Here is a 16,685-nt window from a genome sequence, read left to right as displayed (position 1 = left end):
TCCTTTTGACTGCTGTCAGCTTCAGTAGAGCAGAGAGGATTCTCTGCATAGAAAGAATCTGGAAATACTTTGTCAAGATCGCAAGGGGGTGGGGGGGGGAAGAGATTCGCAATAACGATTCTTAACAATTAATCATGCAGCTCTAAGACATTGTATAATTTACTTGCAGCCACACTACTACTGGCTTTACAGGAATTCTATATGGGGACTGCAGCCTCTTGTCAAAGAGAGAGAGAAACTTCATTTTTGCCATGCTTAGATTGAAGGACACCTTATTTTCACAAAGGAACCCTTAAAATAATTTTCAGGTCTCAGGGAGCCCCTGTTAAAGCCAATTTATCAGGGGTCAGTGGAAAAAAAGCCCCCTGCATTGGTGGCCAGTGTGAAGAATGTCTCCTCAAAGATAACAAAATAGACCATAAGTGTCAGGCAGCCGGCTGTCAGGTGTCATTGGCCCTGGAGCTATGGAGACACCACAAATGGAAGGTCAATCAGACACAGATAAGGAACCCCTATCAGCCTCTGGTGGAACCCTGGCTGAGAATGGCTGCAATAGATGATACAGGCATAAGTGATTTAGCTAGCTTAGAGCGGAACTTCCGTCCTCCTAGTATGGTGGCCCAGCTCCCTCCTCCTCAGGCCCCATCATAATGGCGCATGTGTAGAAGTGCCCCATGGGCTCTGCCTGGTCCTGGCACAGCCTATTGGCACGTCTCCCCACATGCAGGTGGTTTACAGTAAATGCGCAAAAGCAGAGAAGTCTTCAGATTTCCCTTTATCACAGTCTTTGTGCATGAAACCCCACACATGTGCAGATGCCCGAGTGACCGAGCACATGTGCTGTAGGGCTTTCTTGGCACCTGAGCAATGCGGCACACCTGCGCATGTGCAGGGGGCAGGGAGATATTCTTACCTAGACAAAGCTTTGCAGCACAAATAAAGCAGTTGAAAAATATTCAATTTCTAAGAGAGGGAGTGAGAGGAGGTTAACTCTCTATGCTCTACAGCAGTCTCAACCTTTTTTTCAGTCAAGACACCCTCCAAAATTATGGACAGTCTTGAGGCACCCTATTCTAAAATGTAAAAACTATTCAAATTATTGTACATAATGCAGCAACGTTCACACACATAGGACAGCCAGCATTAGGAAGTGCAAACTAGTACTGACTAGTGTTCCAATGTTTCTCTTCTTCTGCAGTTTTTACATCACTCAGCTAATGTGACCTCAAAGGAGAAGGGCAGGGGAGGGTCAAACAAGGATGCTATGCAGGCGACTGACATCCTCCTTAGCTACTGATGATGTCATTGGTAGTTAGGAGAAATGGGCTTGGGCATGTTTGGGATGTCACCGGCCGAATCCCGCCAGGAAGCAGACACTGCACATTCCTGGCGGGATCCCGAACACGCCTGAGCCCATTCCTAGTTGTTAGATGGTTGGCAGCTAGAAGGTTGTAATGGTGCACAATGAAAACCCGTGGCTTTGTGTAACTAAAAGGCAGGCTTGATCCACCCATGGCCTCATTACAATTTTTGGGCATTTTATCAAGGCACCCCTGAAGAAACCTCAAGGCACCCTGGTTGTTAACCACCTCCCACATATGTGCAGTGCCCGGGTGGGCGCCTCCTCCTGAGTGGACATTCAGGAACATCCCTCAGAAGAAGGGGGGGGTCGTGCCCGCGCAGCGGCGCGATCCCGATACGCTTGTGTCACCAGGACACGGCGCATCTCTGATCGGCAGGACTCTGATTGGCCCTCCTGATCACATGACGGCTGTATCCAATCACAGCCGTCATGTGATGTAAATAGAGACCTGGTTGCTAGGCGATCAGCTCTCCTCACACGGAAGTTGTCAGCCAGCCGGTGATCAGAGAGTATGAGCTGTTTTTACAGCTTTTTACACACCGATCACCGGCCCAGTGTACCCACACAATGTAAACACACAATGTCCCCAAAATAGGGCCACCAAAACATTGTCCCCACACAGTAAAAACACCTGTCCCCCACATATGTAACAGTAAAATCATACGTCCCAATGATCATCTGCCCATATATGTCCGTGATCTGCGCATATCTGTACATGATCATCTGCGCACATCTGTACATAATCATCTGCGCAGATATGTCCGTGATCACACAAACCAATTATTATACACTTAACTGAATTTTTTTTTACCAAAGACATGTAGCAGACTACATTTTGGCTTAAATTTATGACAAAATTCGATTTTATTGAATTTCTTTTAACCTCCCTGGCGGTATGATTATTTCAGATTTTTGATGCGCAAAGCGGTACATTGTTTTGCATGGATATTTGGCGTTTCATATTGTACGGCTGTAATTCTTAGGAATAACACCCTTAAATCTGTTCAAACAAGAGTCTAGTAGACATCCCGGGTATGATGAAGTTTGAAACGCGAAATCATAAATTATAATATAATAAATAACTATAAATAATAACAAATAATAATATAATAATAATAAATATTATTCAATAATGTAATCAAATCAAAAACACTGAAATTTGCTTAGTTGCAGAATTATTGCTGTCTTTACTTTCAGTGTTTGATGACGGATTTTCCCAAGAATCACTATCGCTCAATTCTTCAAGTGATTCTAATTTATTATCGCTGTTTTCTAGCTGGTCTAAAACCGCTTTTGATGTAAAGGGATGCTTTTGGTTGCTATGGACAATCTCCAGTTTCCAGGCTGAAAGAACAGTATTTATAATAAAAAACTGCATGCAGGGCACTGGTCAAACCACTAGGGACAAAGGGGATGTGAAATAATTTGATAGAGTAATGTAATCTGTAAGATTACAGTGTACTGTATGTATTGTGCATTTTTAACTTTTTGAATTTCACGCCGTGCTCAGTCCCCGTGCGTCGCAAGGCTCGTAGGGAACAGAGCTCGGCACTGATGAATCAAGTGCAGACACAACTCGTACACACAGCAAGGAGACATCGCAGGATCCTGGGGACAAGGTAAGTAACTTTACCTGGATCCTGCAATGTGATCTCGAGTGTGGCTCGGGATTACCGCTTTTGGTACTGAAAATTCACCCTGAGCCACACTCGGGAATACCGCTAAGGAGGTTAAAACAGAAAGTAAAAAGTATTTTATTTTTTTTCAAAATTTCCGCTTTTTTTTCACTTATATCGCAAAAAATAAACTGATTTGTGAATAAATACCACCAAAAGAAAGCTCTATTTGTGTGAACAAAATGATAAAAATTTCATTTGGGTACAGTGTTGCATGACCGCGCAATTCTTATTGAAAGTGCAAGAGTGCTGAAAGCTGAAAATTGGCCTGGGAAGTAAAGGGGTGAAAGTGCCCAGTATTGAAGTGGTTAAAGACTGCTTTACAGGATGAAGGTCCACTTTTAAGGCCAGCTCCACAAAAATGAGAAAGGCTTAACTGCTCATATAGTCTAGAGACAAAGGAGAAAATACTTGCCCTTACTCCCCACTCCAGTAGGCTCCCTCTGGTGCTGTGACCCGGTCCCTTGCAGCTGCTCAGTAAGCTGTAACCGCCTTCGGTCACACTCCAGCCTTCTAAACGTATAATAAAAGGTTTAACAGCTTCCCTACCAGCGCACGCCAATATATGTCAGCAGAATGGCACTGGTGGGCAAAAGAGCATACAGGTAAATCCCCTTTAAGAAGCAACACAGCGCGCGCGTGCGCCACGTTCTCCGTGACCGCTGACTCGATGTCCGCCGAGTGCCTGCAATCGTGTCATGGAGAGGTAGAACGGGAAGATGCTTTTGTAAGCAAAGCATTTCCCCGTTCTGCCTAGTGACAGGACAGAGATTACTGCTCTCTAATCGAGAGCAACGATCGCTGTCATGTGTGTTGTGGCCCCTCCCCCCCACAGTTAGTATCACTCCCTAGGACAAACTTAACCCCTTCATCGCCCCCTAGTGGTTAACCCCTTCACTGCCAGTGTCATTTACACAGTAATCAATGCATTTTTATAGCACCGATCGCTGTATAAATCACAATGGTCCCAAAATAGTGTTAAAAATGTCCGATGTGTCCGTCATAATGTCGCAGTCCCGTTTAAAAAAAAAAAAAACGCAGATTGCCGCCATTGCTAATAAAAAACTATCCCCTATTTTGTAGACGCAATAACCTTTGTGCAAACCAATCAATATACGCTTATTGCGATTTTTTTTTACCAAAAATATGTAGAAGAATACATAATCGGCCTAAACTGAGGGAAAAAATTGTTTTTTTTATATATTTTTAGGGGCTATTATACCAAAAAGTAAAAAATAATGCGTTTTTTTCAAAATTGTTGCTCTTTTTTTGTTTATAGCGCAAAAAATAAAAACCGCAGAGGTGATCAAATACCACCAAAAGAAAGCCCTATTTGTGAGGAAAAAAGGACGTCAATTTTGATTGGGTACAACTTTGCACGACTGCGCAATTGTCAGTTAAAGCGACGCAGTGCTGAATCGCAAAAAAATGCTCTGTCAGGAAGGGGGTTAATCCTTCCGGGGCTGAAGTGGTTAATGTTCCTGTATTGCCTGTATTGTATGTGATGTCCCTGAGGCTCCTCTCACAGGCCAGAGCGTTAAGTGGAGGAGGAGAGCTATGGAGCCAGCCGATGCGAGGTGTAAAGTAAAGCTACTTGTACACCAACCCCTGGGGATACCAAACATTCAACTAGGGCTGCAACTAACGATTATTTTCATAATCGATTAGTTGGCCGATTATTGTTTCGATAAATCGGTTAATAACCTTAAAAAAAAGTGTGGTGTATAATTTAGTTAATATGTATTTTTAAAAAAAGGCAATTTATTCTTAAATATCTATATACAGTGGAAAATATAAATATCCAACTATATGGTTAGGGAGCAAAATATCTAATCCACTCAGAGAATAACAGACAGAAGAGATATACTGTATATAATTAGAAGAGATATGCTGTATACACTATTAGAGGAGATATACTGTATACACTATTAGAGGAGATATGCTGTATATACTATTAGGGGAGATATGCTGTATATACTATTAAAGGGTGAATCTGGTAAATAAAATCAGATTCAGAGATCACATTTTTTTATTTAAAAAAACAATGTCTTCCTTCAAAAAAAAAAAATGTCATTTTAAGAACGTTTGTTCGATTTTCTAATAGTTAGTGGGGTCAAATCGACGTTCATTTTTAACCACAAAATTTGGAAATAGAAAACTTCTCGGTCAAAGGAATTTTCAGACAGTGTATGAGGTTTTCGTTCATTTTAAAAACAGAATGTTAAAAACAAGTGAAAATTTCAAACATTCTTTCATTCAGCGAATGTACAAAGATTTTTCGTCTGAATATTCTCGTCTGAAAATTGATCCGTGTGACCAGCATAAGGCTCGGTACACACCTATGCAGTTTGCTTTTGATCTGTTTCTGCAGTGCTTTTTGCTGTGCGTTTTGATTTTTGCACACATGATTTTGCTGCAATTTACGGTTTTGCATTTTTTTTGGCCAATTTGTTGTTGGAAACACAAACACAAATTGCTGCAAAAGCGCATTACATGCTTTTCTGCAGCTTCTCCATTGAAGTATATTGAACCAAAAAAGCACAGTTTTGCATTAAAAAAAGTCCCTGACCCTTTCCAAATACTCATCGGCTGAAAAAAGCATAGATGTGATCAGGTCCCATAGGAAACCATGTAAATGAACTGTAGTGCGTTTCTGCAAAAAGCACCAAAAAACACATAGATGTGAACCAGGTCTAAGACGTTTAGTAACATAATGGGGTTAAAAAAAAACTAAAATTAGCCCTTTATAGTACAAAAAAAAGCAGATAATCACTACTGTAAGGGGTTCATTTTTTTACTGTAGCACTGTGAAAGTAATATTTACAGTAGCGATTATTTGTTCTTTTTGTACTATAAAAGGCTAATTTTAGGGGTTTTTTTTAACCCCATTATGTTACTGACTGGATTGTGTGACTTTTTTTTTTCCTGCAACTGAAAATCGCTCGATTTCCCCATCAAAACATTCAGTGTTGATGGGAACCCCCCGGAGAACCGTAGGGAACCGTTTCTGCCGCTGGCAATAATCACGTCCTACAAATCAGTCATGCTGCTTGTACCCAAGTTAAATCGATGGATCAACTTGGGTGAAATCAGCCTGCCCATCTGTCATACACATGGGCATCAAAAAGGAGAAAGGAAAATGTTTCCAGCTCCCTGTAATCTCCTTCTGGGTTCCAGACTGGTCTGTTATCTGAGCATTACATGCACCTTTACTCTCGACTCACATAATATGCGCTTTTGAGGGCCGCGTTTGCTTGGGCACGACAGTCCATTCATTCGAACAGGCTGCCATGCCTGTGTTTTCCGTAGAAAAAGATACATGCACCTTTTTCAATACGCAGCCTGCAGGGAAATTGCATGGTCATTTTGACCACGCGATTTCCCTGCGGTTCCTGCACCCGCAAAACGTGCTGCATTTTTTAAATGCTTGGGGTGGCATTCAGAATGAATGGCAGCCCTGCGCACTCGCTCACAGCAGCGCGTTTTCACTGCGGGTGGTTGTGGGTGCAGGAATCCCTGCAATTCTCGCATCTGCAGCCATCCGCATACATGTGAACCGAGTCTTACATGAACGATTTATTTTAAGCCTTAATGTCATATTTACCCAGCTATATGCTCTAGGTGGTCCAGATGCAAAAGCATTTTGATAGAATGTGAAATGTTCCCAAAATTGTGATTAAAGACATCTTCTGAGGGATAGGCAGTCTAACAGCAGCTTTATGAATAAATGTAACCCATGGCACGAAGATACACGCGAAGACTTGGTCCACATGTTAATGATACAGGGGTGCACAGAAAGATGTTAAAATCAGGATCCAATGTAATACAATCTAGCATACAACATATATAGTTCAAATGTATGTAAACTCTATCCATAGTTTTTTACTTTCTCCCTTTTGGTCTATTAAATATATCATTCCAGTACATCTGTTTAATGAAGGGAAAACAAATACTGGTTGATGGGAAAAGAAAAATACCTGACTTGTCAGCTTATAACTTAGGTGGAAAGGAATTTCTGCATCCAGCAGAATATAAAAGGTTTCACAAACTTAGACACCAGCTTTTTATAGCTATCATTGGGGCCCATTCACACAGTGTTTTGCAGCAGGTGGCAGTGTGATGTGTGCTATCGCATCACACCACTCCCCCCTTTTTTTTAAAACAAGCTTTATTTGAAGTGTAAAGACACTTTATTTATGCCACTGCATAGAAGTGCGGTGCAGATCTAAACAGTTGTGCTAACAACTACTGTGTGTAACTGTAGTTACCTGTATTCTCCATGCAGGAAAACACAGGTAACTGCTCCTAGTGTGAATGGGCCCTTAAATTGTCTGCATCCTGAGGTCTGAAACCATATAATAATCAGTTGTCGGTTGTAAATTCATATACATGTAGTAGTTAGGAATGCTTTGCTTTTCTAGCATGGTGTGATCCTGAGGATATCCAGATATTGTGGGAAAGAAAAGCGATTGCTAAACCTAAAAGTCATGCAAGTCCTTTGAGACTGCATTGCATTTGATAATCTTTACACAAAGCAACATCAACGTACAGATGCAAAAATAGGCTACTGCTACACCACAATGCGTAGCACCAAAAATAAATTAGCAAGGGGTTCCTGTATGACGTAGTTATCAGGAAATTCGTTGCAAGCCTTGCAGGGATCTGGTCCTTGCGGAAATAAGGGCGGCTGTGATAAAGGCCAGCAGCAGTTTTCAAAATATTACACTATCCGGTCTTTGTAATAAAGCCGCACACAGGGCAATAACCCACAGTAACAAGTTTGTTTACTGCAGCCTGGTTGGCTGAGATGTTTTCCAGGAGGCTGGTATGGATTACTGCACTTTGCACATAGCTAATAAAGTTGAATGTGATTTACCATATCAGACAAAACAAAGAAAGCTGGATTCTGATTAGCTTCAATGTGTTACTTCAGTTTACATATTGTGCTTTCGCTTAACACATAAATATTTAACTAACAATACTAATATTGTCCTACAATTGCTACATTTCCTGCATATAAGCGGGGAGGTAACAAATTACCAAATCATTCAACAAAAAAAACCTCTTCATTGTAGCTATAACAAACTGTGTATTTCATTATTTTTCCTAAACACAAATGGAGGGAGACAACAGGAAATTAAAGCGTTTGATAGGCCTCTTTCACACGGATGATCCGTATGTCCGTTTTTCATCCATCCGTTTTCGGATGAAAAACGGACATACAGTCATCCCTATGGAGCGTCGGATGTCAGCGGTGACATGTCCGCTGACATCCGACCCCGCTCCGATCCGAAAAGTGTAACGGAGGAAAAACCTACTTTTCCCTCCGTTTTCGGATCGGATCGGATGACGACGGACACTACGGACCGTCATCATCCGATCCCCCCATAGGGGAGAGCGGCGCTCTGACAGGTCCGTCGCTGCACAGCGTGCAGCGATGCACCTGTCATCTTCCTGCTCAGCGGGGATCGGCGGAGCGATCCCCGCTGAGCCAGCGTGTGTTCACGGGGCGGATCATCACTGATCTGCCCCGTGTGAAAGAGGCCTAAAGGTGTTTTTTTTTTTTTTTTTAAAATAACAAACATGTTATACTTACCTTCACTGTGCAGCTCGTTCTGCACAGAGTGGCCCCGAACCTCGTCTTCTGGGGTCCCTCGGCGGCTGTTTCAGCTCCTCCCCGCAAGCATTCACCACCTTAATGCGAGCTCCCTCGCACGGTGGTGAGTGCTTGCGGGCGCGCTCCCGTGATACAGCCGGCGGCTATAGCCGCTCACTGTATCACTCGGCCCCGCCCCCCGGCGCGCCGCGTCATCGGATGTGATTGACAGCAGCGCGAGCCAATGGCTGCGCTGCTTTCAATCCATCCACTGCAGCCAATCAGCGGCCAGGGTGAGCGAAGGAACAGATGTCGGGAACGCGAAGCTGACTTTCGAGGCGTCAGGTAAGTAAAACGGGGGGGCTGGGGGCGGCGGTTCTGTCAGAAGTTTTTTCACCTTAATGCATAGAATGCATTAAGGTGAAAAAATTTTTACCTTTACAACCCCTTTAAATGAAAGGGAAAATCACTCCTGTAAGGCTTCATCTTTTGAACGCTTTTTTTGGGTTCCAAAAAAAAAGCCTCTAAAAACGCAACTGCCTAGAAACGACTATAAACGACCCTGTGTACATGTACTGATAAGATAACAGAGGAGAGTTCAGGAGCAGTTGCAAAAAATGCCCAACTGCTCCTAAACATTAAGGCTCGATTCACACCTATGCATATTGCTTTTGAGCATTTTTGGAGGTTTTTTTTTCATGCTTGCCACGTTTTTGAGCAGCGTTTTTGCGACGTTTTTGCGTTTTTTTTTTTTACAGTCTTAAAAAAAAAATAAAAAAAAAAAACGGCAAAAACGCATCAAAAACGCTGCAAAAACGGTGCACTTGCGTTTTTGATGCTTGTCCATTGAATTCTATTACATGCAAAACGCTGCATTTTGCATGAAAAAAAGTCCCTGACCCTTTACAAAAATGCAGAGATACAAAAAGGCATTGATGTGAACATGTTCCATAGGAACCCATGTTAAAAAATTCCCGTGCATTTCTGCAAAATGCAAAATGCATAAAAAAACGCGCTAGTGTGAATGGAGCCTAAGGCCCCTTTCACACGGACGGATAGAATTGTGCTTTTAGCTGCGTTTTCTACTGCAGCTAAACACACACAATGCTTTCCTATGGCCCCATTCACACACTGCGTTTAGCTGCGTTTTGATTACCTGCAGTTTTGTGCGGATAGAAAAAATAGAATTGACTGCGTCCAGGAGCGATTTAGCGCAGCTATCCGCACATAACCGCAGGTAATCGCAGTGCACTGTGTCAGCTGCGGATAGCAGCGCCGAGCTGGCTCGCTCATCTGGAAAGGAAAAATGCTTTTTCCTTTCCCAATGAGCGACAAGCAAGGGGATCCGACTTGGATCCCCGCTAATACCAGGCATTCTGTTTGGTATGAATCTTGAGGGGGGACTCCACGCCAAATTTTAAATAAAAAAACGGCATGGGTTCCCCTCCAAGAGCATACCAGGCCCTTCGGTCTGGTATAGATTCCAAGGGGCACCCCCTACACCAAAAAAACGTCGTGGGGCCCCCCCAAATCCATACAAGACCCTTATCCGAGTACGCAGCCCGGTCGGTCAGGAAAGGGGGTGGGGACGAGCGAGCACCCTCCCTCTGAACCGTACCAGGCCACAACGGGGGGTGCACCCTGCGGGCCCCCCCCCACCCCAAAGCACCTTGTTCCCATGTTGATGAGGACAAGGGCCTCTTCCCGACAACCCTGGCCATTGGTTGTCAGGGTCTGCGGGCGGGGGGCTTATCGGAATCTGGGAGCCCCTTTTAACAAGGGGGCCCCCAGATCCCGGCCCCCACCCTATGTGAATGAGTATGGGGTACATGGTACCCCTATCCATTCACCTGGGGAAAAAGGGTCAATAAAAAAAAAAAAAACACACTACACAGGTTTTAAAAGTAATTTATTAGGCAGCTCCGGGGGTCTTCTTCTGACTTCGGGGTTCTCTCAGGCCTTTTCTCCCTCTCTCCGGTGTCGTCTCAGCGCTCTCTGGTTCTTCTCCGGTACCTTCTTCCTTCTGCCAGGCTCCTCCGCTATCTTCTGCTCTTTTGCCAGTGAAGGAGCCCGGTCTTTTGAGACGTCTTCTTCCCTCTTCTTTTTCAGAGATGTTGACACGACGCTCCCTCTCGCTGTAATGCCATGAGCGAGGTCCGCAACCAATTATATAGGCATGGGGCGTGGCCACCGGGTGATATCACTCGGTGACCCCGCCCCCTTATGACGTCACAGTCCGGGGCATGATGGGACTGTGACGTCATAAGGGGCGGGGTCACCGACCGGGTTGCGTGCTCGGATAAGGGTCTGGTATGGATTTGGGGGGGGACCCCCACCCCGTTTTTTCGGCGTAGGGGGTGCCCCTTAGAATCCATACCAGACCGAAGGGCCTGGTATGCTCATGGAGGGGAACCCATGCCGGTTTTTTATTTAAAATTTGGCGTGGAGTTCCCCCTCAAGATTCATACCAAACACAGTGCCTGGTATTAGTGGGGATCCAAGTCGGATCCCCGTTCAATATGAGTCGGTTCCCTGTCGGGTTGCTATGGAAATGACAAACCGCAGCTAAACGCAACCGCAGCTAATCGCACTGTAGAAATGCAGCTGATCGCAGTGCCTGGTGTCTTGAATTTCACAGAAAAAAAACATGCTTTTAACTGCGGCAGAATAGCCGTCCGTGTGAAAGACGCCTTACCAGCAGCAGTGTACATGAGGCCTAAGAGTTATTAGGGAAAAAAGGTGTCTCCACTGAAGCTTTATCACCAAGGCTTATTTCCACAACAACCCAAAATGTTCAAAATCCAATTGTCATTGGGACAGAAAATAAGGTGAAATCTTCTGAACAGGGCACAGACAGCAGAACAAAGATACAGGGGTGTTAACCCTTCCCTATGCTATCCAAAAAGCTTAAAAATAGTTTTTTTTTGGCTGGAGCGACACTTAAAAATGTAACTGTTACGACAAACCTACAGACTCGATCAGCAGTTACAAATACTGTAGCTGTGGATTTTGAAAAAATTAGGTACATAAAAGTGGAACTTCAGTCCACCTAGTATGGTGGCCCTGCCCTCTGCTCAGGCATCACCAGAATGGCGCATGATGCGTATATGTGCCACACAGGCTCTACCCGGCCCTGGCAAAACCCATCTGCACATCTCTGCACATGGAGGTGGTTTACAGCACATAAGCAAAGACAGAGAAGTCTTCAGACTTCCCTTGTCACAGTCTTTGCACATAAAACCTCACACATGCGCAGATGACTGATGGACTTGCCACATGCGCAGATGTGCCGCAGGGCTTTCTCGGTACCCAAGCCCTGCAGTACACCTACACACCTGCAGGAGGCAGGGAGAAATAATCACCTAGGCAAGAATTAATGCTTTGCAGCAAAAATAAAGCAGTTTAAAAAAAATGTTTAAATTTCTAAGTGATGGAGGGAGATTAATACCCAGATAGCAAGGATCACTTACCACAAATTTGTGGCAGTGTTGAATTGTAAGGGCTTGTTCACACTTGACTAAATTTCGGACGCTCAACAAACGCTCCCATAGAGTTTGTATGGGAGCTTTATCGTGCGTCAGGGAGCTTTAGAATGATGCATTATACAAGCGATAAAAACGCTCCCTAAACGCCCTATACGTTGTTTCATAGCATTTGATAAGCGTTAAAACTGCTCCAGAATGGAAAGTGATAGAAATAAACTAATTTGAACGCGTCACAACCACCAAAACCACGCCGAAAACACCTGCCAGAGCATTTGCGGAGCGTTACTATAGACTTGAATGGGAGGCATTGAAAGGCTTCAAACGCCTCCTGACTCAACATGAGGCTTCAATTTTGAAGCAGTGTGATGCTAACGCTTAGTGTGAACAGCACAATGTGCAGTCTATTATATCTCATGCATAGGCATTTGAGGGGCTTTTTTAACACCTGTCAAATGCCAGCTCTTAATGCCAGTGTGAACTCAGCCTAAAGCCTTGTACACACGATCGGATTTTCCGCAGACAAAGCATTAGACTTTGTCCCGAAGGGCGTGTGCCGTGAACTTGTCTTGCATACAAACGGTACACAATTGTCGGCCAACAAACACGAACGTAGTGACGTACTACTTGGAATTTCAGCTCTTGAGTGCCACCCTTTGGGCACCTTTTGCTAATGTCGTGTTTGGTGAGCATTTATTCCGAGCATGCATGTTTGTACTTTCGACTTTTGTGTGACGGACTTGTGTACACACGATACGAAAATCTGACAACAAACCGTTTTCCGCTGAAAATTTACTAGCCTGCTATCCAACATTTGTCGGTGGAAAGTTGGCCAACAATTGTCTGATGGAGCGTACTAATGGTCGGATTTTAGGCAGTCTGTCATCACACAATTCCCGGACGAAAATCCGATCGTGTGTATGAGGCTGAACTTGCTGCACATTTTAACTGGCAAGTTGTACACTTGCAGAGCACTTGAAGCACAAGTTCTAGTTGGCACTTTTCCAAATTTGCGTGGCAAGTCTCTAGCAAGAGCAAAGTTGCAGTGGTGAGTCTACAGCAAGAGTGCTGCAAGTCTACAGTATGAAAATTCAGCCACAGTGACCCCTGTGGTGGGATGACTATTGCACATCATAACTAAACCAGAAAAACTTGCAGAATGTTTGCAAAAAAAGTTGATATGGAGTCATGCAATGCAGACTTGCTGCAATTGTGCAACAGAATTGAGAGGCCTGGCAAGTCTAGCAATAGCTTATCAAGTTATTTTCAAACTTGCAGCACAATTACTTGCTATCTGGGAAATGCTTTACAGGGTAAAGGTCTGCTTTAAGGCTAGGTTCACACTGGTGCGATGCAGACATCGCATGTGATATGCACCGCATTCCTGTTCAAATCACATGCGATGTCTGTGCGGTGCAAATTCAGCCAGTTTGTATGGTTGAAACCGCATTGCATCCGCACCAAAATGGTGCAGGACCCCCCCCCACATCTGAATCGCATCGCATGTGATGCAATTCTGACAATCGCACTGTATTTTGGGGTATTGTTAAGATAACATTGACACTGCCGCAGACCGCATGGACGATTGCAATGAGATGCGGGAAACACACAGGATTCGCTGCACTTCCCGCATCGCATCAGTGTGAACCTAGCCTAAAAGTGTCTGGAGTCCAGCTCCGTCCTCCCTCAGCCAGTTCTTCTTACGGCTGTGGTTCCCTGCTACTGTCATCTTGAATATGGGAGCTGACTGTGACTTCCTGAGGAATCACAGCCGATCTCCTACAGGGCAAGTGCAAGATTACGCATTGCTGTGGGTCTGGACCTGCAACCTCTTGGGATGTGAAGCTGCAGGTGGAGGGCATGCCTAGGGTAAGAATATAAAAAGCAGGACTAGGTACCTATCAAACGAGGTACCTGCTCCCCGTTAAAAAAAAAAAAAAAGTCTAAAGTGTTAAGGGTGGGTGTGGAGGGGGAGGAATAGCGGCACTTTCATTTTTGAGTAAAGGTCTGCTTTACCTAAAAACAGCAAAAAGGGGGTGCACCGACCTAGTGTATTACCATAATAAAATTTATTGAAGGGTAAAAAAAATGCAAGTATTATACTCACAAATACATGACACAAGTAAGCATGTCATAAAAAGCAAATGTGATCGCCTCCAGGTCCAGTGCAATCAACTGATGATATGGAAAGACCAGACAACGTCCATAATGGCTGTGTTTCGAGGGAGAACCCTCTTCATCGGGCTCCGATGTGTGACTCAGAGTTTGGCTTCTATTTGTTAGTGTATATAAATCTGCTAGAACATCAAACACTAAGAAATAAAAACAAATGCAGCTACCCCATCTAATTATTGGTAAGCTGCAATATATTATATTTTTGGTTTTGGGTTTAAGCCTGCGTTCACATTGACTGCGGCTCTGAAACAGCAAAATTTCAAAGCCGTGTGTCAGTGCGACTTCGAAGACATCTGTGCAGCTTTATGCACAGGTGTCTATGCAGGTCGCACCCAAAAATCGGCAAAAGTAGTGCAGGAACCACTTTTTCAAATTGATGCGGCACCGCAAAGTTGGCCCTGCACCAATTTAAACAGTGCAACTGCTGACAATAGGGTGCGACTTGCCATGCGATTTGACCTGTTAAAAAGCATGACAAGTCGCTCCAATATGAATGAGGGCTAATACTGCTTAAAGTTACTATGCACAGCTGCTCCAGTTTAATAAATTTTATTAAACTGGAGCAGCTGTGCATAGTAACTTTAAGCAGTATTCCCATTCCAAATTGTATGGATAACTAAACTATCCCCATACAAATTATTCCAAACCAAGGACTGGACAGGTGGAAACAGACACATAAAGCTACTATTCATTTCAAGAAAAAAAGAAAAATACAGCTGTGCCGTGCTTTTACTACAGGTCCTCAGCTTCTTAAAAAAAAGCTTTGACTTTGGTCTGACTGGTCCCTGAATTCTAGATCTGCCCTGTACAAAATGTGAAATCCCATGAGAAGCCCATAGCACACACATACACATTACTCTGGGGATGGATGTCTAGTCAGACTGCTGAACAAGTGACAGCTCAGAATATAGGATGGGTGGCGGCTGCTGCCTGCCGGTTTACGGGTCCCTCTATGACTGTCACACTGACAGGAACACCAGGCAGGTCAGGCTTGTGTGTGTACAGAGGAGACTGCATGGCATACACACAAATATATATATATATATATATATATATACACACACATACATACACACATATACATTATATACACAGACACACATCTCCATGCACAGTGACAGCCATGCGCACATGAACACACACTCACTCTCCCCCGGATCCCGTTATCAGAGTAACTTCATCACAATGCACAGTGCGCTCTGCAGACATGAACACCGCACAGCCCCGATCATCCCCGGCACACATCGGTCACCCCAGCCCCGTCCACCCAGCGGGGAACACCGCACTGGTTCGGGCTGCAGGCACGGCTGGCAGAACAAAAGGCAGCAGCAGACATGGGCAGTGCCAGGTGCCCGCCTGATAGTGGGTAACCCCGCAGAGAGAGAGAGAGCGCCGGAGACAAAGCTGGCAGGCTGAGATGTACTCACCGGAGAGGGAGAGCGGAATCCGGGTGATCGGGTGTATATGGAACCAGCAGACTAAGAGCTTGGGGGGGGGAGAAAGAAGGAGGGGAGAGCATCCAGGGAGAGGGGAGGAGAGAGCGGTGACATGTGGGGGAGGAGGAGGAGACACATAACAAGGGGCACCAATGCCAGCCTCACACAGGAGGGCACAGAGCCCGTACCTAGCACCAACCTACATCCGGAGAGGAAGCGTGTATGAGAACATCACAGGAGACCACCCTGTATACATAGACTGGGGGCGGCATCATACATGGGGTGGGGGACTGGGTTAGATCATGAGATCTATGGAATGGGGTGTAAGGATAGGATAATAGATGGGGCAGATATTGGGGTGTTGCAGGAGATAATGATTTATCGTGCAGAGAATGGGATGTAAGGACAGGATGATAGATGGGGGCAGATATTAGGTGAAGATGAGAACTATATATTAAGGGCATGAGGTGTAAGGACATGGGGTAAAAGAGGGACCAGATATTGGAGTGTCAGTGGAAATAATTATATATGGGGTATTAGGACAGAATAAAAGATTGGGGGGGGGAATATTGGGGTTCAGTGCAGTAAATAATGTAGTCAGAAGTGCGAGGTAATGTCACCAAAGCCTTAGCCACATGCAACACCCCGGGGTAACCATCTTATGGTCAGAGTTATAAATCAATTGATAAACACTAGCTTTAGTAATATTGTATCATGCTTGGCACATTACATTTCTCTATTAGACCACTGCACACACCATAATTCATGTTGTGCAGGTGTTGTGTACTCCTGACCACTGCGCTCCACACACCGCGCTGTACATAGGGTTGCCACTTTTTCCACAAGCCGAACCTGAACACTTTAGCGGCGCACAGTAAAAACTTTTTGTTTTAGTATACACTATAACAGGGGTCTCCAAACCTTCTAAAGAAAGGGCCAGTTGATTTGTCCTTCAGA

General features: G+C 44.5%; 1 protein-coding gene across 5 annotated transcripts in view; it reads right to left on the bottom strand.

The window, feature by feature from the left end:
• The window catches only part of LOC141111196 (CMP-N-acetylneuraminate-beta-galactosamide-alpha-2,3-sialyltransferase 4-like), a 355,704-nt gene extending 339,843 nt beyond the window's left edge, over nucleotides 1–15,861 (bottom strand). For 4 of the 5 annotated variants that reach the window (XM_073603272.1, XM_073603271.1, XM_073603278.1 and 1 more), the window contains exon 1: nucleotides 15,720–15,861. The gene's annotated coding sequence lies outside the window, so the exon portion shown is untranslated. The remainder of the gene's footprint in view (nucleotides 1–15,719) is intronic. The other variant, XM_073603273.1, reaches the window with a different exon arrangement.
• Nucleotides 15,862–16,685: the final 824 nt, after the last annotated feature.

This window comes from Aquarana catesbeiana, linkage group LG10 (genome assembly GCF_042186555.1).
Source record: "Aquarana catesbeiana isolate 2022-GZ linkage group LG10, ASM4218655v1, whole genome shotgun sequence".
In the NCBI taxonomy this organism is placed as follows: domain Eukaryota; kingdom Metazoa; phylum Chordata; class Amphibia; order Anura; family Ranidae; genus Aquarana; species Aquarana catesbeiana.
Note: the sequence above shows the minus strand (reverse complement) of the source record. Positions and strands in the feature narration are given on the sequence as shown.